Source organism: Hemiscyllium ocellatum, chromosome 35 (genome assembly GCF_020745735.1).
Source record: "Hemiscyllium ocellatum isolate sHemOce1 chromosome 35, sHemOce1.pat.X.cur, whole genome shotgun sequence".
In the NCBI taxonomy this organism is placed as follows: domain Eukaryota; kingdom Metazoa; phylum Chordata; class Chondrichthyes; order Orectolobiformes; family Hemiscylliidae; genus Hemiscyllium; species Hemiscyllium ocellatum.
In genome coordinates this window covers 44,008,188-44,030,941 of record NC_083435.1, presented here as the reverse complement: position 1 = coordinate 44,030,941, position 22,754 = coordinate 44,008,188, and positions in this window count along the sequence as shown.

The following is a 22,754-nucleotide window of genomic DNA, read 5'->3' as shown; positions in this document are numbered from 1 at the left end:
GGCCTTATGTCTTATTTTGTTACGAAATGGCTTCTTAGCAAGGAGGGCAAACTTTTGACCATAAAATGGCTTCCCGACAGATTGTGTCAGAATCTCTTCAATGTTAGGTTTAAAATAATTTTAAGCTGGGAGCAGATTCCTGCTTTTTATCTTAAGTACAGAATCATTCTATACCTGAGGCTGAAATGTTACTGCAAAGTTGTATTTAAAATGATTAATTAGTCTCGAATTAAATATGCCTTCTTTTCATGTTTACGATTCAAATTCAAATAAGACATAAAATCTGACTAATTAGATCTGAGAATGGGACAGTCTATAAGTTCTGTAGAGTGGTCTGTCAGAACAGCAAGTAAGTTAAGGCTCATCAGTATTACCTTTTACAGAGTTTGTATTTAATAACTGGTAATGGCTACTCAACATCATCATAAAGTCCCAAAATGCAATTACATTCAATCCATAGTAGATAAGCATGAAGAGTTAATTTTCTATTGGCTCTAAGAGCCTCAGCACTAAAATGATCTCTCTCTCCCTCTCTCTCTCGTGTCCTTTTGAACTCTCATGTCAGGGTTTTGTAACAGCAAAGTTTTTTTTCCCTCTGTGTCTGCCCTGCTTGCAAGGGGTAATAAGAATCCATTATAATTAACAGCATCTGACCGTTAATTACAAAGCTTTTGATAAAACTCAAAACTCGGTACTATTTCAAGGTGAGAATCAAACACTGCCATTAATTTCACAAGGGAATAGCTGTGAGTGTTATCACTTGGTGTCCTGTTTACACAGATTCACTGATGCTAAGGCAAATGTTCTTAATTTCCTTACAGCATTCTGTTATCATTTGGTGAGCCTAGGTGTCCCTATCTTCTGCATTCTTTAAGTTCCCCCCTTTATATGAGCCTTGCTATCTGTCTATTTTCTAACGCAGTAAATGTGTTCAATAATTCAGCATTGCATTTTGGTCTAAATGTTTAAAGGCAAGTTTTAAGGCTATGGACTTTCTCATTCGTTGGTGTAAATCACCAATGCATCCTCACCAGGGACAATATGAGGTGTGCAATAAGCATTTAAACATTCATTGGGCCTGGTGAACGAGTCAATTCTTCACAGAGGGAGGAATCCATTTATACGCATGATGTGTGACAAATCATTATCTCAGTCATCGACCCTTGTAGTACACCAAAATGTTCACAGTGGGGAGAAACCAATACATTTAAATGTGAGGCATGTAACAAGGGATTTGCGCATATGTCAGGACTGCTGAATCACCAATGCATTCACACCGGGAAAAACCATTCATGTGTGAGATGTGAATTAAGTCCAAATCACAGTCATCAACTCTGTTTATACACCAACAAGTTCACAGTGGGGAGAAACCATTCCAATGTGACAATATGCAATAAACTATGTTCATAGCCAGAAAACCAACTGACACCAACGTATCCACACGGGGAGAAACTGTTCAAATGTGAGGTCTATGTACAATCATTCAAATGGTCAAGCAACCTCTGCATACACCAACGGATCTTCACAGTGGAGAAGCCCTTCAGTTATGACAGAAAGTATGAAGCAAATGTACATCACTGAGGCATCATACTGACTTCAACACTCAAGCCACGCTGACACATCCACGTGTGAGATGTGCTAGAAATCCTTCTCAAAGCCTTTGTATCTCTGGAGGGTTCTTGGAGAGGAGTAACCTTTCAGGTGCAATGTTTGTGAAAGGTTTACACACACTTCCCAATCTCCTAAAATGCCAGCGATCCATACAGGTGAGAAACTATTCAGGTGTGACAAGGCCTTCACAAAGCACTGATGTAGGAGCAGAACGTTCTGAGTCTGAGTTCCATAATTTAGCCTTCACACAGCTGTTGGACCTTCTGGAACCCAATGTGTGTCACATGCTTGACAGGACCCTCAGCCATGTCTATTTACCATCCTTCTGCCCTCACCCCTTCCTGTTGCTCCCAGGATAACAATAAGGGACTCCCTTTGTACTTACTTTCTACCTCACTGGTCTCTAACTTCACAAGATCATCCTCTATCATTTCCAACTCATGCAGCATGTCACCATCAAATACATTTTACCCTCCTGTCCACTGTCAACGTTCTACAGGGGACCACTCTCTCCATAAACCAACAGAAAGGACCTTTGCAGTTTAAAAAAACAGTCAGACTTGGTAGAGGTCTGAATGCAACGAGCAATTGTTATTATCTTTCAACAGCTGCAAAAATATTTGGACTGTGAATACACAGGAGCACTAGAGAAATTCCATCAACAATATTTCAAACACATCTTCCAGATTCAATGTGAGAATTGTCAAACAAACATCGGCATCCTCCTTCAAACCAGGTCAAGAAGCATTTAGGTAACATTTCTTAAAAATCGCCCTCAATGGCCACTCTGATCAGATGTTTAGCCCCATCAAGTCCTGTTCTCTCAAATAGCTGAAGATCCTTGAAGGACAAAGAAAGCACTTCAAATACACTCGGAAGCTAGGGGAGTCAGTGAACACGGATGTAGAGGGAATCGAGAGGGATCTAAGAATGTAAGAACTGAAGTAATGATCCATATCTTAACTCTATCTGCCTGTCTTGACCAACCATTAACCCTTTACCAAACAATAAATCTCTGGATCGCAGATCTTAAATTTTCAATAGACTCCTAGCCTCCAGGGATATTGTGGGGAAAGAACTCCACATTTCCAGGGCCCTTATTGTGAGGAAGTGTTTGCTGACGTTATCCCTGACCAGCCTTGCTTTAATTCTAATGGCCTCCCTGTCGTTCAGGACTCTCTTACCAGAGGAATACTTTCTCTCCAACAATACCATGAATTTGCTTTATCATCATCAACACCTTCATTAGATTATTCCTTAAATTTCAACCTTCAAAGGAATACAGGTCTGGTCTGTGCAACCTGGACTTGTCATTTAATCATTATAACCACAGGAATTTACATGCTATTCCCACAAGGCCAGTATATTCTTCCTGAGCTGACGCGTCTAGATCTAAACTTACTCCTCTGGCTAGGGTCTAAAGCGAGGTCTGAACAGCTGGAATTAAATTTCCACAAGGACACTGTTGATTCTGGGGCGGAGAGGTTGTGGTTTACCTTTTCTCTTCACGCTGGTCCTGGTGTAGTGAGCAATTTTGACAGATGAAAGCAGGACCACTGGCGCTTGATTTCAGATCAGGAGTGGTTGGATAAACCAGTTTTGTAAGTTTTTGATTCCCAGCCAATGCATGGCACTCCTTTCTTCCTCTGTTCCTCAGATCCTGTACCTTGGTACCTTTGCATCTAAGATGGTTCTGTAAATGATGACTTCGAGTCATAGCACAGAAACTGGCCCTTTGGCCCAAACTGGTCCATACCGACCAAAGTGACCATCCACGCTAACTCCATTTCCATGTGCTTCGCCAATATCCCTCGAAACTTTTCCTATTCATGTATTCGTCCAAATGGCTTTTAAATGTTGTTAATGTACCCATCTCAACCACTTCCATTGGCAGCTTAATCCATATGTGTACCACCCTCTGTGTAAAAAAGTTGCCCCTCAAATTCTCTTTTATTCTTTCCCCTATAACCTCAAACTGATGCCCTCTAGTCCTCAATTCCCTCACCGTGGTAAAATTACGCTTTCCGTGCTTCTTATGATCTTATACACTTCTATAACGACCCTTCCCCTCCCCAGTCTCCAAAGAAAACGTTCTGGCTTGGACAATCTCTCCCTATCACTAAGACCATTGACTCCTGGCAATATCCTGTGGTCACAATAGCAAGGTAACCAAAACTGAACACAATACTCCAAGTATGGCCTCACCAACATCCTGTACAACTGCAACATAACGCCCCAATTTCTAGAAATAATGATTGATGAAGACCAGCGTGCCAAAAGCCTTTTTCACTGCCCTGTCTACCTGTGACTCCACTTTCAGAGAACTGTGCATATGAACCTCAAAGTCCCTCTGTTCCAAGACACTTGTTAAGGCCATACCATTCACCATGAAATGGTGGGGTGGGGGGAAACGCAGGTTGAGTTGTGCAGTTATGCTGCGCTTCAGGAGATTCAGAGGTGGTCAGGATCATTGAGGCTTCAGTGTGAATGGTGGAAGAATCAGCTGCTTTTAGGAGCTGGACTCAGTTTTTAAATAACATCTCCTGAGTAACTAACCAGGTAAGCACATCAGAAGTTATAATGAATCTAACTGCTCCTACTCTGTGCCAATTGTGAAGGGAGAGAGCACTGAAACACTGAAGATGATCAGTGCAGAAATCCACACAGAGTCATGAAGGGAATCAGTGCAATCACCAATAAATTAATAAGTTGCTTTGTTCTAGCTGATGTTGAGTTTCTTGAGTTTTGTTAGCATCTGTAGTCATCCGGTAAGTGGAGAGTGCGCCATCACACTCCTGACTTGTTGATGGTAGATAAGTCCTAGGAGATGGATGATAAGTTACTCACGACAGAAGTGGAAACAGAAAATAAGGGTAGCAACAGGTGATTTAGGGGAGTTGATGGCCGAGTGATGTCATCAATAGACTGTTAATCCAGAGACCCAGGTAATGTTCTGAGCATTCAGGTTTGATTTCCATTCCAATTTTAATTCAGTATGAATCTGGAACTAAGTCTGATGACCATCGTTGATTGTCAAGAAAAGGCCACTTGGTTCCCTAGTGTCTTTCAGTCAGGAAATTGTCATCCTTATCTGGTCCAGCCTAGTCCAGACCCACAGCAATGTGGTTGACTCTTAACTGTTCCTTTGGACAATTAGAGATGGATATAAATTTTGGCCCAGCCAGTGACACCCACATCACGTGAGTGAATAAAAGAAAACTTAGAATTGAATACTTTATGAGATGATACCAGGGAATATTCCCTCAGAATTTCAAATTTATTGGGAAATACTATTGATTCACTGTGCTGGACTTGCAAGGAATCCTAACACACATTTTTGGGTTATGACTAATTTCTGGAAGATTTGGCCCAATATCTTTGCTTGTTTGATGAATTCCAAGCATGTTGTTCTGTTGTTTCTTGTGTTTTTGTTAAAAATTGGAATGCAGCCCAGGTGTGTTCATATTTTAGTGAAATACTGCCTTATTACAGATAGTCATTCTCATCAAGATGTAAAGCACAGAAACAGACTCTTCAGCCCAACCTATCCATACTGAACTGATATTCAAAATTAATGTAGTTCTATTTGCCAGCATTTGGCTCATATCTCTCTAAACACTTCCTGTTCACGTACACATCCAGATAGATTAGATTAGATTACTTAGAGCATGGTAACAGGCCTTTCAGCCCAACAAATCCACACCGACCCTCTGAAGAGCAACCCACCCAGACCCATTCCCCTACATTTACCCCTTCACCTAACACTACGGACAATTTAGCATGGCCAATTCACCTAACCTGCACATTGTTGGACAGTGGGAGGAAACTGGAGCACCCGGAGGAAACAGACGCAGACACAGGGAGAATGTGCAAACTCCACACAGACAATTGCCTGATAGCTTTTCGATGTTATAAGTGTATCAGCCTGCACCACTCCTCTGGCAACTCATTTCATGCATACATTACCTTCTGTATGAAAAAGGTGTCTTTTAGGTCCCTTTTGAATCTTTCCCTTCTCATTTTAAACCTATGCTGAGTAGTTTTGGACTCTCTTATCTTGGGGAAAAGACCTTGGCTATTCTTCCTATCTGTGCCCCTCATGATTTTATGAACCTCTACAAGGTCACCCCTCAGCCTCCGATTCATCAAGAAAAATGACAAAAAAGAAAAAGTATTATCTCCACAGCCAGATTTCATTCTAGGATATGACTTATCCAGTAATAACATCAGTTGGAATAATAATACATTGATCAGTGTGAGTAAACCCTCTGGATACAAACACAGCGGGTTGTCCTCACTGCATGGGGGTTCCTCCAAGTCCTGTTTCACTGACATCACACTGCAGGGTGACTCAATTGTTACATCATAATCCCTCAGCACTGCTGATGTCATCATTAATTGCTTGATGGGAGTGAAAGCTGCTTTTTTCTATATCTCATTCCCACTGAACATCCTGCATTCATCTGCAGATTCACACAGTAAAGACAGGTTGTCAAGAACATGGCTGGGTTCCTGATTCTCCGGGAGGTACAACAACTGTGTGGATGATTTCCTGTGTCTGCATCTGTTTCCTCCGGGTGCTCCAGTTTCCTCCCACTGTCCAACAATGTGCAGGTTAGGTGAATTGGCCATGCTAAATTGTCCGTAGTGTTAGGTGAAGGGGTAAATGTAGGGGAATGGGTCTGGGTGGGTTTCTCTTCAGAGGGTCGGTGTGGATTACAGAACTCACTCATTGTTAGCATTTCTTCTGTGTGTCAATGGACCAGGAGATGTGCTTACTGCATGGAAGCCTCATCATAAACAGGAGAAGGGATGGAATCACAGAACCTGGTGCAGAATCTGGCCTAATCTCTCTCTGTCTCCCAGATCTGCTCCTTGCTGCTGACCTGAACACAGCTGTACCTCTCCAGCCGCTGACCAGGACATAGTGGAGGCCCAGATGTGTCCCCCTGATCCAGGATAGGTCTCAAATATTGCATCTTGAACAGCTTCTATCATGTGTGCATCCTGTGGTGTGCTGAACGTTAAAGTCATCATGCAAGCTTAATCATAACCCTCAGATGTGAAAAGTTACTCCATGACATGGATCTTCTGATGGAGCAGGAGGTTCCAAGATCTTGAGAATGATTTTTCACACACATTGCAAGTGAATGGTCTTTCCCCTGTGTGAATACATTGTTGTGTGCCGAGGTTCCATGACTGTGAGAATGATCTGTCACAAACCTCGCATGAGAATGGTTTCCCCGCTGTGTGAACACACTTGTCAACAAGGAGGATCGATAATTGTGAGAAGGATTTGTCACAAACAATGCAAGGGAATGGTCTCACCCTTGTGTGAATACGTTGGTGTGTGTGGAGGTTCCCTGATGGTGGGAATGATTTGTCACACATGTCACACCTGAATGGTTTCTCTCCTGTGTGACTCTGTTGGTGAATAAGGAGGATAGATGACTACGAGAATGATCTGTCACACACCTCACACCTATATGGTTTCTCCCGTGTTCATGAACAAGGATTTATGACATTGAGAATGATTTGTCACACAGCTCGCAAGCGAATAGCCTTTCCCCTGTGTGAATGGGCTGGTGATTCACCAGACCTGATAATTGCATGAAACTCTGGTTACACATGTCGCATGTGAATGGTCTCTCCCTTGTGTGAATGTATTGGTGGTTACGGAGATTTTCTGACCACAAGAATGATTTATGACGCACCTCACAGGTGAATGGTCTCTCCCCTGTGTGATTGCATCAGTGTGTGGAGGTTCTCTGACTATGAAAAAGATCTGTCACAGATCACGCATGTGAACGGCTTTTCTCCCGTGTGACTACATAGATGTTTACAAAGCTCTGCTAATGCCAAGAATGATTCATACCTGGATATTTTAACCCTTGTGTGAATGCGTTGGCGCATGAGGAGGGTCCATGATTCTGAGAATGATTTCTCACACACCTTGCATCTGAATGGTTCTTTCCCTGTGTGAATAGGCCGATGTTACACATGTACAAATGCCTTGTTACACACCTCATATTTGAATGGCTTCTCCCCTGTGTGAACATGTTGGTGACTTGTCAGTGTCAATGATCTTGCAAATGTTCGCTCACGCACCTCACACTTGAATGGTTTTTTCTCCTCCATGTAGCTGAACTTGTGTCAATAGTTGTATAATGTATGTCCCTTATGTGTTAGGAGATCTTACAAATTTTGGTAGCCTTCCTCGCACACACATCATACTTAAACAACCCCTCACCTGTCGGAATGAGTCAGTAGTTCATGAGGCTCGATGAATGATTGAACCTCTCAGTGTACTTGGAGCCACACGTCTTCCTAGCCTCACCCTCACTGAGCACTCAAACCAAAACCTTCAGAAAAGTTGGTTCTGTTGGAAGACTCCACACCTCTGACCAATTTCAGATCTGATGATATGTCAAAGCTCCCTGATGGTTTGATTTCCAGGTAATGGTTTCACTACCCAACCTTCTCTATGTTGAGCAATGCTATGAAAGGACTGAAATCTTCCCACAAAATGTGCAACTGTTCCTTGATTGATGTTCGGTTTACATCAGCAGTGTCTATCCTCTCTCTACTCTCTGGTACAGTATGCTGCAATCCTTCTACAAAACAAGAAAAGGAAACATGATTTCCTCTGACCCCCGTCTCTCCCTTATGAAAGGGCTGACTCCTCAGTTCCTGTTTTTCATGAAGCCAACTGTGATGGCTCGATTCTAACTGCCCTTGGTGCTGAAACACTATCATGAAGTTTAGGAAGGGATTTCCAGCATTTTGACACAGGGACATGATGAAATGCTGATATGTCTTCAAGGGTGTGCAATTTGGAGGGTAACTTCTGTGTTTCTGCTGTTCTCGTTTGTTTCAAGGTTGAGGAGACCGGATTGCAATGTGTTAACTTGAGGAGTTGCTCTCGTGCATCTTTGAAATGTATGCATTTCAGCCCCTGTCTGTGATGAAGGGAGTGAATGTTAAAGGTGGTGGATAGGCTGCTGCACAAGTGGGCTGTTTAGTTCTGGGTGGTGTTAAGATTGTTCAGTGTCATCCAGGCAAGCAGGGAGTAGCTATTAAATAACGAATGTTCAAAGAGGCTTGGACTCCCAGACATTATTAAAAGATCATGAGCAAGTGCAGAAAATAGTCAAAAACATTATTCCTATTGTTCCAGCTATATATCAATTGAATGTGAGAGCTTTCAAACTGCTAGCCCACCCACTCTGTCCATTCTTTGTACCAATAGTATAGTCCATATTATAATAACATTGCTGGGAAAACTCAGCAAGTGTGGCAGCATGTGTAGACTGGAAATAGAGGTAATGTTTGAGTCCTTTGACCCTTCTTTAGTACTGATTTAGCTAGAATAGATTGGTATATATGCTTAAGGTGGAGTGAGACAGGATAGAGTAAAAAGTAGGTGGAGACTGAGCTCAAAAAGAGAGATCAGCAATTGGGCTGACAAAGGAGTGGGGAAAGGTCAGCCTGGGAGAATGAAGAGCTGCTGTATGGGGACTATTAGAAGCTAACCACGGGTTGGTTGTGGTTGGAGCCCATGTGATGACAAGACCTGATGTGTGGGGTTCAGGTATGGATATGCAAGAAGATGCGTGGAACTAAAATTATTGAACGCAATATTGAGTCCTAAAGGCTGTAGGATCTCCAAATGGAAAATGGGATGCATCTTTTCCAGCTTGCACTGAGCTTCTCTGGAGCACTACAGCAAGCCTGAGATGGTGATATTGGAACTCAGTCTTTTTTCTTGTTCACCATCATTACTTTCACCGTTGCTCCTGGTGTTTGAGAAGGTATTTCCAAACCTGGGTTCCGCAGCCATGTCATATTTCTCAGTGACTGCCTCTGGCTCAGAATAATTCAATTTAGATTCTGACTGAAGTTTCATCTTTTATGTTTCTAATCCATCCAGGATCACAGGTATCTTTGAGATGCACGGATAGCTGTTCAGGCCACATGCTAGGGATTCACACTCAGTGTCGTGCATCACCATATGCACACTTTTGGCCTCTCTATCTTCATCAGCTTGGTCTCATGTTAGCTCAGAGTTGACCTGTCCACAACTCTCTGTCTCATTTGACATTTTAGCAAGACACTTTTCTCTTTTCCTTTCAGGCATTAAGGAACACAAGATCAAAAACTTACAGATACACCCTTCCTGAACCGTTCTCTCCTCCCTTCTCGAATCCATCCCCTCTCTGAACCCCACCTCTTGTTGATTATCTACTATCCCTTCTGACTTTCTACTGTTTAATGCTGAATATTCTGTATTCAGAAAAAGGTCTCAGCTTTATCCCTGTGCATACCCACATCAATAAATTATTGACGCAACACAATGTTGAATTCTTCTGCATTTTCATGCCCATTTATTTGGACTAGAATCATTTCCTGTCCCACAGATCCCTTTACTCACCTTCAACACTCTGCTTCCACATGGTCCCCTCCCTTTGGCGTTGCTTGAACAATCTGTTCATCCAGAACTGTCAATGGGACATGGGTTGCCGAAATTCCCCATCCCCTTGGCCTCACCCATTCGTACCTATCTCCTTCTGAACTGACTAAGTCCCTGCTCTTAGATTCAATTCTGACTTTGTAGTGAAGTCTACTGTGCTGGTGGTGTTGTTGTCTGGGGAACTGACCTCTACGTTGTGAGGCTGAGCGTCAGCTCTCAGATATCTCCTCTTATCTCCCCCTGGACAATCACCCCACCACCATTGAACACCAGGCTACTGTAATGTGTTTGGTTACTAATCTCATTTCATCTGGTGATCTCCCTCACACTGCCTCCAAGTTCACAGTCCGCCAACCACAATAACCCACTCTACCTCTTTCCAAAGACAAGACTGTCCAGGCAGTTTCTGTCAGCTCCCTCCACACATAATTCATCTCTTCTGACCTCCACTCGACTTTTCTCTCCCTCCTCCAGTCCCTTCCCACTTACATCCATGATTCTTCTTATGCTTGATGTCAGTTTCAGAATTTACTTCTTCACAATGGATGTGCAATCTCTTTACACACCCATCCCCCATCAGGATGCTCTCAGGGCCCACTGATCCTGCCTGGAAAAAAGGTCTGAACCATTTCCATTCACTATTATCTCCTCCACCTGACCAAACTCATCCACACTTTGAAGAACTTCTTCTTTAACACCTCTCACTATCTTCAGATCAAAAATGTGGCCATGGAATTGCATGTGGGTTCCAGTTATGCCCACCTCTTAGTGGAATTCTTGGAACATTTCTGCTTGCAATCCTACTAGGATCCCTACTTCGAAATCATTCTCTGGTACATTGATGATATCATCAGTGCTGCTTCCTAAGTCTAGTCTGGAATTGGGAAAAAAAAATCAATTCTCTTTGAATTTTCACTGTTCTCTCACCTTCACCTGGTTCATCTTTGAGTCCTCCGACTCACATTCCTCAACATCTGTTTCCATTTCTGAGGAAAGGCCAGCCATCAATATCCACCAGAAACGCACCAACTCTGACAATTAACTTGCCCCACTTCCTGTAAAGACTCCATTCGATTCGCCAAGTTTCATCATCTCGATTGTGCCTGTTCTGATGATGTGAGCTTCCTTTTAAAATTCATTCATGGGATAAGAGCATCGCTGGCTGGCCAGCATTTATTGCTCATCCCTAGTTGCCCCTGGCAAGGTGGTGATGAGCTGCCTACCTGCAATCCACATTGAGTAGGTTTACTCACAATGCCATTGGGAGGGAATTCAAGAACCCAAATAGCAGCCTCCAAAATATCAAAAATCACACAACACCAGGTTATAGTCCAACAGGTTTAATTGGAAGCACACTAGCTTTCGGAGCGTCGCTCCTTCATCAGGTGGTACTGGAGGACTCAATCCTAACACACAGAATTTATAGCAAGAATTAACTGAAATTATGCATTGAAAAATTGATTGTTAAGCCTTTCGCCGGTTAGCATACCATAATAGTTTCACTTCTTTCATGTGTAAATCACAAAACCTTTTTCTAAAAAGTTGCATTCTCAGGTTAGCTGTTAACAATGGATTCATGTAAAACTCTGTTATCTCACTTTTTAGATTGGAATCAATCTAAACATCATGGCATAGACAAAGAACACAGAGGGCTAACACCTTTAACATATTAACTGTCTATCACCATTGTTAGTTGGGGTTCCTCATATCTGTGAGGGAAGTTGAGATAGTTGTAGCGATCATGCAGCATTTACAAGTTCCACGATTACCACCAGAATCTTTGGAAATGGCTAAAATTCAATTGAAAATGAAGCGGCTTGAACTTGAAAAAGATATGATACAGTTTGACTTACGATTTAAAGCAGGAGAGAAATAAAGGGAGAGGAAATCCATAGCAGAAGAAAGAGAGAAAAATAGACAAGAGCAAGAGAAAAAGCAAATTTTTTAACTTCAGAGATTAAAACAGAGAACTCGCATTTGACTGGCATTGTTGGAGGTAGCGATGAAAATAGGACTAGTGATGAGGATGGTGATGGAAAGCAATCCCATAGCAGCCAAAGGCTAAATGGCTAAATGTGTCCAAGCTTTGCCTGAGTTCAAAGAGAAAGATGTAGAAGCGTTTCTCATTTCATTTGAGAAAGTAGCTAAACTAATGAAATCGCTGGTGACCGTGTGTGCATTGTTGATCGAAACAAAATTGGTAGGCCAACCTAGTGATGTATTTTCATTGCTGTCAGAGGCACTATCTAGGGAATATAATGAGGTGCAAAAGAATTCCACGACATTTCAGGAATCTAAGGAGGGAACCTGGTCAACATACACTGAGTTTGAAATGATCAAACAAAATAATTTTGACAGTTGGATAAGAATGTTGAAAATAGATCAAATATATGATGGTCGTAGAGAGATGATTATTTTAGAGAGACAAAAATTATCTTCCTAAAGCCGTGAGAACTTATTTGGAAGAGTAGAGAGTTAAATCTACAAGATGAGCAGTGAAAATTACAGATGATTGTGATTTGGTTCATGAGTCAAAGCTTCTGACTTCAATTTCAAGCTAGATAGAAATGTGAGAAAAGATAAATACACCGATGGTAACGGAAAAGGAGATCTATTTGAATATATTGAAGGTAGTTAACCAAAGGCTAAAAGGAAACTCGTCAGGGGGAAAGAGAAGTAAAAATGGTCAGATGTTTTCACTGTAACAAAGTGGAACACATGAAATCACACTGTTGGTGGTTTAGAATATTTAAAAACACACTCGAAGGACAGATGTAGAGAAGCAGACTATGCCAGTGAGTTTATTTGAATTAGTAAAGGACATCACGGTGGAATCTCAAAAACTGCAACAGAATATATAGCCTGATTAGTGGTTGGTTTAGAATAGATTTTTCAAATCTCTTCAAAGAATTTTCCTGCGAGGGTAAGGTTTACTCATGCATGCCAGGAAGAACAAGGAAAGTAATTAAAATTTGAAGAGATACGGGAGCAAGTCAATATTAATTGCGGGAAATGAGGTGGCATGTAATTGAGAGGAGGTAGTCGAAAAGGTGGTAATATGTGGAATTGGTAAGCAGTGCCCCATTTTATAGATTTTTAAAAATTTTATTAACCAGTACACATTACAAACAGACAGTTAGCATAAACTGATATATACAAGAAACAGCAATTTACAGAGGAAAAGGGCAGCAAAGCCAGACCCCAAACCCAACGTACAACCAATTTGCAGGAAAATGAAAAAAAAATTGAATCTCATCTTAACATATCAAAGAGACAACAGTGAATACAATCACGTACAGACAGTTCGATAACCTGAACAATAAAATAGTGCATATAACACAGACACCACCAGGCCCTCCACCTTCCAGCCACTCAAAGGCAGCTGCACCTAGACGCCCCTGGCTAGTGTCCCTTATATATGTTTCATGTCATATGTGTCAGGTAATTGGATAATCTCAGGTAGTGATGAAACACACACTCTTAATACTCATTCCCTTATTTCAGGACCCTTTTACATAGGTCCTAATTGATTGTGTATGACCTCTGTCTACAAAAAGTAAGAATTACTGTTTGTTGACGATAATGGATGTGTCAACTACACCACCAGAGGTCACAATATCATTCAGTTTTATGGGTAAAGGATTGTGGAAGAGTTATTCATTTCTTTTTGCCAGATGCACACTACCACACAGATACAATCAGATCAAGGATCAAACTTTACATCAAACAGCTTCAACAAAGTAATGAATAGTTTAGGAATAAAGCAATTGAAACCCACTGTGTACCACCCAGAATCAGCAAGAGCATGAGAACTTGAAAGGCATCAAACTTTAAAGACCAGGTTGAGGGTTTTTGGGCAAGACCTGGGCAAAAGAATTCAAAGAATTGGGTTAAAGGAATTGCATTTGTACTTTTTTTGCAATTAGAGATGCACCAAATGAATCTATCAAACTTAATCCATTTGAATTAATTGTTGGGCAAGGGGTGAGAGGGCCACCAACATTTGTTAGGAGAAATTTATCAGTTCAGAGACCACAAATCTCTGTGTCAAATTTGAGGGAAAGATGAAACGGATACTGCCAGTCGGCTAGATAGTGTTGTAAAGTCACAAAGTTAGGGCCCAGGCTACCTTCGTCAAATATATTGAGGGGGGCCTAGCCTGGTCAATTACTGTGTGTTCTGTATATTGCAAAAATAAATCTGTACAAATTTCTTCACTACTGCCATGTGATAGTCTTCAAGGGAATAGCCTTTGGCAATCATGTGTCCATGACTGTCATGATCTATTGATTATTAGACCTGTCTCCAACAAAGGAATGGCAAATTAGTTAACATTAAGCTAAACAGTTCTTTGAAAACCAGATTGGGAGTTAGGAGTGCTGGTTTGATCTTATGCTTTCCCTTAGGCCAGACAAGACATACCACAGGCTCATGTCGGAAGCAAGGGAAGAGATTGCTGCATCTTTGGTAAAGGTCTGTTCATCCTCAGTGCTCACTGGAGTAGTGCCAGGTGATTGGACGGTAGTAAATGTTATCCCCTTGTTCAAGAAAGGAAATATGGATAATCTTGGGAATTACAGACCAGTCATTCTTACATCAGTGCTGGCCAAAGATTTCAAGAGAATTCTGAAAGACAGGATTTGTGATTATTTGGAAAACCATAGTTTGATTAGACAAAGTTAGCATGCATTTGTCTGGGGCAGGTCGTGCCTCACAAACCTTACATAATTATTTGAAGATATGACAAAACACGTTGATGAAGGTAGAGCACTAGATGTAGTGTACATAGATTTTAGCAAGGCGTTTGATAAGGTTCGAGCTGAAAATGTGTTGCTGGAAAAGCGCAGCAGGTCAGGCAGCATCCAAGAAGCAGGAGAGTCGACGTTTTGGGCATGAAAGAAGGGCTGCTGCGCTTTTCCAGCAACACATTTTCAGCTCTGATCTCCAGCATCTGCAGTCCTCACTTTCTCCAATCTGATAAGGTTCGCAATGAGAGACTCATTGAGAAAGTAATGAGGCATAATATACATGGAAACCTGTCTGTATGGATAAAGAAGTGGCTGCCCCATCGAAGACAGAGAGTGGTGCTAGATGGAAAGTATTCAGCCTGGAGTTCGTTGACCAGTGGTGTTCCTCAGGGATCGGTTGTGGGACCTCTGCTCTTTGTGATTTTTGTGAATGACTTGAATGAGGAAGTGGAAGAGTGGGTTAGTACGTTTGCCATTGAACCGAAGGTTGGTGGAATGGTGGTTAGTGTGGAATGGCTGTTGTAGGTTGCAACGAGACATTGACAGGATGCAGTGCTGAGCTGATAAGTGGCAGAGGGAGTTCAACCTGGAAAAGTGTGAAGTGATTCATTTTGGAAATTTGAATGCAGAATGCAAGGTTAAAGGCAAGATTCTTTACATCAGTTCACTTAATTTATTATGCACCCTGCATTCGAATACAAAATTCTTATTTTGGCCATACACTATGATCTGTCCCTAACCACTGATACCTTATTCACTTATTGATTAACTCCAGTTTAATCAGAAAATCAGTAATGTTTTATATTACCTGCCATACTTGAAGTGAGATTCCTGATTGTTTTCTGAGCTTTCAGTCATGTTACTTTATTTTGATAATGTAAGGACTCAGTCTTTTCCCCTCCCCCGCCACCACCCCGCCTCCAGCCAAATTTGTTCATGCTGACGGAATGGAATCCCTATTTCCCATTCTATTCGTCCATGCACGCAACGCTTCCATAGTTTTATTTCGAGTGAATGTTTAATCCAATTTTTCAGCTCCTCTCTGAATTTTGTTTGGATCACTGCATAAATAAAAGTGTTTGTGCAGGTGCCCAAATGAAGGAGCATAAAGCTGGTAACATCCGCGATCAGCACCGGGTCATTCCAATTATTTACATAATAATAATTTGTCGCTTGATATAGGACGAAAACTGTGATATACGTTATCCATAAGAGTAGGAAATTTCCGGAAACAGCAAAGAGTAAGATCATGGATTTTCTTCGCTTCTCCAACTCTGGATCATTCTGATCCACATCATTCTTACTCCCCCTCAGCCTCTTGCGGATTCTACTGGCTGTTAAAATGTATCCCACAGTCAGCACATTAAACAGCAAGATCAGGAATGTTGGAAGCAGTGGAGTTAAAGTGCGGTCAATCCAGGTATATGCGACCCATGCAGCTTCAGTGTAAAATTCCAATTTAAAATTGCAACCGATACCGATGTTGTTGACGAGAATATGTGGTGCAAATGCAAAGCAGAAGGGAATGTTTTTAGAGCAGAACAATAGACAGACAGTTCCTGTAACCATTGCTGCCGTTTTCCTGGTACAATACCTGTGCCTCAACTTCTGGCAGGAAGTGCCAATGAAACGATCAAAAGTGAAAGCGATTGTTAACCAGACAGAAAGGTCGGTGGCTGTACGAGCTAACATGTAGATAAAAGAACAAACAGGAGTGTAAAACAAGAAGGTATTCGGGAAGTAGCAATCATTGATCCGAACAAATACAACGTCAGTGATAAGAACCAGTAAATCCGCAGATGCCATTGTTATTAGGTAGTGAGAGATACATCTGGAGAGACCACATTTTTCCTGCGACAGGATCACAATAGTTATCACGTTAGCTGTAAAACGATAGCAAACAGGAAACAAAAATTACCCATTAAATTATAACGAACCAGTGACTTTTGCACTTGTTTTGGTGAACTGTAATTCAGTTCTGTATCTGACCATTGTATCTGGCTTTGTATGCCACTGGAAAACAGTGCAATTGAAAGCAAATCAAAATAACATTTTGATGTAGCAGCTTGAAATAAAGAAATCAAAACACAAAACTTTACAAAAGAGCACGCTATTATCCCAGTGGGATTCTTAGTGAAAAAAAATGTCGGAGCTGCTGCTGTTCTCCTGCAAACGGAATGTGTGATGTAGACTCTCTGGCGCTGCCAGGGAATTGGTAGCCAGTTACCTTAATCAGAAAATGAATTGCAGGACAATGAGCTTAATAGTTATAAGGAAGCAAGCAAAGAACCTTAAGGAAAAAGAAGGGAATTATTCAATGTACTCACGTTATTGAGAAAGAAAGCAATTGTGAAGCACTTTTCTGAGAAATGACAAAGAAGTACATGGCAAAATGGCTGTGTTTGTACCAGGACCACAGTTTGGGACTCAGTTACCTGTCAGGGAAAATGCTTCGAGTTTTCAGTCTGTACTCACAGACAAGTGATTATTACTGAAGGCTGGAGAACAGCAACAGTAACACAATACAATGCAGTCATATACACCCTGTACTTTCCTCAGATCTGGTTAAGTGAACCATGAAATGCAGCTATTGGGCAAAATTCCTTGTGGCTCAGGAAAGAATCGACATGTTACTACCTTTTAAGTTATGATTCTTAATTTGAAACTGAGCTCTTCATGTTGACTGTGCAGATTCCCTTTCCTCAAAATCACTATGTTGTTGGTCCCGACCTGGTTAATTTCCACCCACAGCACTCCTAAATGATTGTTCCTTCCGAGCTCTGAGCAGGTGCTTGAACTTTTGCAAAGGGCAAACAGTGGACTCACAATCTGCTGCATAGAACAATATCGATCCCCTTACTATACTGTCCCCTTCAACTGCTGTATTTGTTTCCCATACTCTTCACCCCATCCCACATTGCAACTTGGTTGACTAATTGTACTGGACTGCAATGCTTTTGTCCAACTAGTAGCCGTCAATTTTATTCAGGCCAGCTTTAAGAATACTAAAGTGGCTGTACAGTTGTTTCTGTGTTGCTGCCTCCAAATTACATCACTCAAAGTCAATCCATCAATTTATTGCCAGTTATTCAATCTGAAGGGTTTATCTTCACGGGCATTTCTCTATGAGAACTTCTTTCCTGTTCTCACAGTTAAGTTGCAGAGCTCTTGGCGAAGATTGCCCGCAAGAATCTTGGCACCATCCAAGTGAATGCAGCCAATTTGGTTGACCTCAAATCCTCAGTCTTCCACCACCAAGACTCAGGTGTTACATTGTGTGCCATCTACAAGATGAATTGCAGAAATTCACCAAGGCTCCTCAGACTGGACAAACATTACCATCTAGAAGCAGAAGACTTGCTGGTACATGGGAACACCACAACGTGCAAGTTTCCGTACCCGCACCGTCTCACCCCACCTCGCACCGCCCCCTCCCCCACCAGAACCCAGCCACTTACTGCTCCCGAGTTGGAAATATGTCAGCGTTCATTCAGTGTCACTGTGACAAAATACAGGTACCTGCACACAAAACAAATTAATGCAGCAAACTTCAAAAACGCACTGCAGCGGTTTGAGATGGCAGCTAAACACCACCTTCATCCTGACAACAGCAGATGGTTATTAAATGTTAGCCCAGCCAGCAAAGCCCACATCCTATTCACGAAAAAAAAAGACAAGGTATTCGGAAAATATTAATTGAAGAATTACCAGACTCCAAATGTTCACTCTGCTTTCCTCCACAGATGCTGCCAGATGTGATAACTTTCTGCTCTTGTTTCAAATCTCAGGCGCCCGTACTTCTTTGTTTTGTATAAAGAGTGTGCATCCTCCTGTTGGCAATATCATGTATTGCTCAGAATAAAACCGGCAATTATTCCAGGCCAAAAACTCCACTTAACGCCGCGTCTCTCCGCCCTCCCCAAACCCGCTGTCCAGATAAGTAAATACAGCCTGTGACAACCTAACATCTGTAATCCTTCACCTCTGTAACAATCTCTCTGTGAATACTACCGCAAAAATAGGCAGATAACCACTGCAATATAAGTTGACAAAATGGCATCTGACATCTCACTACATTGTCAACGGAAAATAATTAAAACAGATTTACACCAGATCATAGCGCACTGCACCAAATGATCAATTCCAGGTTATCGTGTGATGTATTGAAATGGAAGGTATAAAAACAGCAACTCCAAAGGACTCGAAGAATGCATCTTTATAGCAGGTTGAACAACGCAAGGGTCGGTTGGGAGGGGCGATGGTGGTGTTGTCAGTTGGTGCAACGGCAACAAATGTTCGTGGATTAAATTTACAGTTCTGAGGGAGAATCGGGAACGAGAATGGTTCAGAAATAATAAAGAAATTTACGGAAACAATGCAAGAGTAGTGACAGAGGAAACCCGAAATCACAGAGTAAATGTGGCTTCGAATGCGTTACCGGGAACAGGAAGAACCGCTTGGATATCTGGATATGGCAAACCGATAGACGGTAAATTAATCCCCATTTTTCTCTGAGAAATGATAGGCACTTGGTGCAGGACACTGTAATAAGCAGACCATTAACCTTATTTACTCAGGGAAATCCGAACTAAAACATTAGAATTTTCAAATGGGATCGTTAGGCTGAGGTTAGTGAGAGCGAGTGGGACACGAAGACCTCACAACTGAACCTGTTGTAACGTTACACAAACTTTAAACGCATTTCACAGAATGTTGGGTACAAACGCCATTTTATTTTGGAGTTTTATACTTTAACCATATGTCCAAATACAATCTGACAGACTTAAATATCTGGCGAGAAAGACAATTTCCACTTAATCTGAGACATCAGTTTGCAAACGGAGATGAGATTTTGGGAGTTCGAGACAGTCCGAGTGAAAATCCATTGGTTTCGTAAACTTGATTCTGTCACATTCCTTTGTCAATGTGAAAGATTGATAAAAACTCAGACACAAGTTACAGGTTGATGTGATGGAAATGTTTACTATTCATTACGAGCGGAAGGTAATGTCAGGAACAGATGAAAGAGTGAGGAATGAGACGGGACAAATGAAAGGTTAGATATAAAACAGTTGGAACAGAAAACACACGTACACAGGGAACTTCGAAACGGCAGAGTTCAGATCCAGGGTCAGCGATTGGGCAGAACCTGCGGGTCAGATACAAAATCAATCAATTGTGGATGGGATATGGGGTGGAATATACTGAAAAATACCCTCCATTTAAAAAAGGCTACGAGGGTAAGTTAGGTTGATGTTATTGGGAGCAAAATAACATCGAGCGGTCAGAACATGTTTCTGGTATCGCAATACAACCACAATATCCAACAAAAACTGTGACCGCCGAATGTGAAGGAATGAGAATTCGGCATTGCATTGATCAATGAAATGACATTCTGCGTAAAATCCGGATGATGGAAGCAAAACCTGGAGTCCCACCTGGAGACAAAGCCTGGAGCGCTTTTGCAGACCGGTGCAGCATTGTTGAAAAGGATATCTCAGTGTCTGGAACTTCCACTCTTCCCAGTCCGGCTGCAGGAAGGCAGGGAGGGAACTGAGACCAATTGTCTCCCAACTTCTGAACAGAATAGAGTTCTCACTGGGTGGGAGAAAAGGTAACTGAGAACAGACGATGGCCTCATGATGTTGTTGCTAAACCGCTAATCCAGGAAAATCGCCGAATGTTCCGGCGAAGGCTGGTGAGAAAACCGCCACTGGCCAATGGAAATTGAATCTACTAACGACCATGAAATCAATATCGCGGTAAAACTTCACTAATTTTGTTCACAGAAGGAAATCTGCCGACATGTAACTCCATACTCCCAACAATGTGCTTGGGTCTCAACTGCACTGATGGTGGAGACACCGGAATAAAAGACAGATTGAGCCATTTTGCAAACTCGAAAAGAAATAAAGACTCTGCAGTCTTTGCTGGAGAGCTGCAGAAATGCATTCAAAAGATAACACATAAACTGGCAGTGACCAGGACAGAAGGTGAGAAACAGGTTGAATTTCTGCTTTTGGATTCGTCTAAGGTAAGCATGAAAGGGTCTGAGATTCGAGCAAAAATACCGATATCCCTCATTTATACAGTTACTGGCTGAATACAATCACTTACCGGGAATTCCGACAATCGCGATAATCGGATAGTACACCATTATCGCCTTAAAAACTGGCGGTAGTATAGAAAATGGATAAGAGACCAGAGGAACTCTCATTCTGTCTGTGAAGTGACGGTGTCTCTTGTCGCTGCTCACTGAACGTGAAATGAGAGATGAAGAGAAACCGGTTATTTATAATTGAGATGCATCTCCCTTGGGATCAGCCAACTGCTGCAACGTTGAAATTACTTCCAGCATTCGGGCAAGGAGTCAACTCCGTTTATTCTATTGTTTGGGATTCATTACATTTAAATAGAGGGTGCGAGTATTTTCACTGTAATAGACCAAAGATTGGAATGACATTTGTGTATGTTTCTTTCTCACAAAGCCGGTCTCTGACTGCACCTTGTCTGTTCCACATTAAACTGAAGCGGCTTCTACTGTCCTTGAAGAGACGGGCAGTGAAATGAAAAGCAACCAAATTGTACATGGTGAAAAAGATGACTAGAATTCCTTGTTTTCCTTGTTCTGTGAAACGGTTCATTGTTTGTCCACTATCAACCGCATTCCACAAATTCTCCAATTTCAAGGATTTTGCACAACTCCCTGCGATGGAGATTCGTCAGCATTCGTGAGGGAATTTCGACGTGTTTCCCTATCATTGAGTGGAAACGCCATGAAATTTGGCGTGACATTTACACCCCCGCCTGGAATTAAACAGTCAAAAAGCAAATTGAAATGTGTGATCATTGACACATTTGATAAGCCACATTCCCAGAGAAATTGCCATTCATTGAAAGCAGCAAATGTCCACAGAAATCCCACTCAGATCTAAAAGGGTAAACCAAAACCAAGGATTTAGAACTGTAGAATACTGAATAGTTTCTGACAAATTTGACAACGAATCTAAATTCTCCCGATTCTCTCCGCAACAGTGGAGATTCTAGGCACCTCTTAGTTTGTTATTTTTCTGTTATTATCCATTATTTTCAATTTGATTGCTCCAGTAAAATGACAGAATTTCATGATCACGAACACAAATACAGCAGACTTAATTGGTCATTGATACTGTCCTCCACCAAATACTCAGCTCTCCCTGATGTATGTCTGAACTCCATTTCACCAAACCCTGTGTTTATTCTTTGATGTCTTCAACTTATATAACGCCTTCTTCATAGTGCTAAAAACTTCAAAATGCCCCAAGCATTTCCGACTTTTTTTTTAATCAGAGTTTTCTATTCGCATGAAAAATCCTTCCTGATTTCCCTCACAGATTCGGAGAGATATTACGAACCAGGATGGGATCATTCGGCGAGCGACCTCTCAGAATGAGGAACCACCTTGATGCAATTCTTCACTTTCTCCTGAGAAACCACCCCAAATAGAGCGTATTGCTTCCAAAGCCACTCTGAGTTGTTTCGCGCCCTCGCGTCTGGCAAACTGAAGAACGTACATATGCGAGAGATGGTCTGGCTGTCTGGGGACAGAGTGCGGAATACATAGGGATCTCTTTGAGCAGTTGTGGTGTTGGTTTCGAATCCGAGTGCTGCACAAAATATTTGATATGTGTTTGGTTCTGGGTGAGAAATAGTGAAGAGGTTCCCTCAATAAATGGGTGTAATTCATAAAAACCTCCAGATTAAAGTTAGAATCGTGAGTTTACAATTAGGGCGATAGAAAACAATATCCTTTGACCCATTGAATCTAAGCCAGTGACAAGGGGCCACGTAAGAGAAGGGACATTGTTAATCACCAAGAGGAAATTGTAGATATGCTGACCAATTACTTTGTTTTAAGGTTTAGAACAGAAAAGGAGAAGCGCTTG